Genomic DNA, 1,331 nt, shown 5'->3' on the forward strand with positions numbered 1-1,331 from the left:
CAAGCTTTCCGTTCTTGTGACCTGTGTTTAATTTCCAGGCAGTGCAAAGACTGTTATGCCACCTCTAATTTAGACTAACATCCTGAAGTAAACTATGATTTCTAAGACTAAATCATGTCAAGTGCGTCACATCCTCAGAAAGTCTCGTGTCGATGTCCAAGTACAGTACATGACCAGGTTACTTTGCTTCACGTTTTCAATCTCCTCCTCCTGCATCAGTGCTGATGTAGAGTTTTTGTCTGACTGGCTGCTTCAATTGTTCAGGAGAATACTGCAGTGGCTACTTGAGCCGTAATAGCAAATATAAGTGGATGTGGGTATATGATGATGTTACCAGCCGTGTGCAGTGACCATTGTATGCTGAGACCTTTAAATGATTGGTGCACTGTTAGTGTAGTGGTATCATATAAGATTCTCAGGCAGTGTGCTATATCTCACCTCTAGCCCTTCTCTGCAGCTCGTGTCTTTAATAATTCTATCCTAACTGATCATCTAGCGAGATAATGTCACAGAAATAAAAACTGTAAGTAGATTTATAAAAGGAAAAAGACAAGACTCTGCTGTGGCACTGGTTACCAAGGCCTGAGCAAAAGATGCTTTAAGACCTTTAGGTAACAGAAAAATGCAACTACATATGTGGCCAGCTTGCAACAGCACTGCTAGTGTAGTGGTATCATGCAAGACTCCCATTCTTGTGACCTGGGTTCAATTCCCAGGCAGTGCACATAAATCTTATGTGTCCTCTACTTCAGACTCACGTCATAAAGTAAACTATGAGTTCTAAGACTGCTCAGTGGGCCATGCCAAATGCATCACATAGCAACAGGACGTTTGGGTTGCTAAATTAGCTGTCTCTAAAGTTGAAGGAAGTTCACCATTGATCAGTCTTCAGCTTTAAAGAGACCATCTTACACTGCTTTGACGGTAGCTATTCTGCAACTCTCTGTGAATGGTACTCATGGCCATTGATCAATGGTCATGACAGTTTGCATAGTAATGATCATGAAACTGACCTCACGACCCATTATTAGTCAGTGTTGCCATTTTAACTCATTATGCAAGCCTACTATTTATAACCTGGGATACATGCAGGCAGCTGAGACTGAATGAGACACTTGGATGAGTGTTGAAACGTTTGTCCCACTGAAAATGCAACATCCAGATGATCAGAATCAACCTTCTGGGATTCTGGGAGTTCTTATAGTTTAAAAAAACAAAAAACTAAAGGAGTATCTTGGATAAGAGGTGAAACGTCTTAAAACAACTCAAAGAAGTCCAGTTTCCTTCTTTCAAGCTTAAGACTGTTAATGGATGTCTGTGTCTGTGTGTGC

The 1,331-nt window shown here is 41.0% G+C and overlaps 1 non-coding gene across 1 annotated transcript; it reads left to right on the top strand.

Moving 5' to 3' along the window:
- Positions 1 to 653: 653 nt before the first annotated feature.
- trnag-ccc (transfer RNA glycine (anticodon CCC)) lies at positions 654 to 724 on the top strand. Its single transcript has one exon. It is a non-coding gene; the product is annotated as a tRNA-Gly (tRNA).
- The last annotated feature ends 607 nt before the right edge of the window (positions 725 to 1,331 follow it).

This window comes from Pundamilia nyererei, unplaced genomic scaffold, assembly GCF_000239375.1.
Source record: "Pundamilia nyererei isolate P.nyererei 1_Seehausen unplaced genomic scaffold, PunNye1.0 scaffold00242, whole genome shotgun sequence".
Lineage (NCBI taxonomy): Eukaryota > Metazoa > Chordata > Actinopteri > Cichliformes > Cichlidae > Pundamilia > Pundamilia nyererei.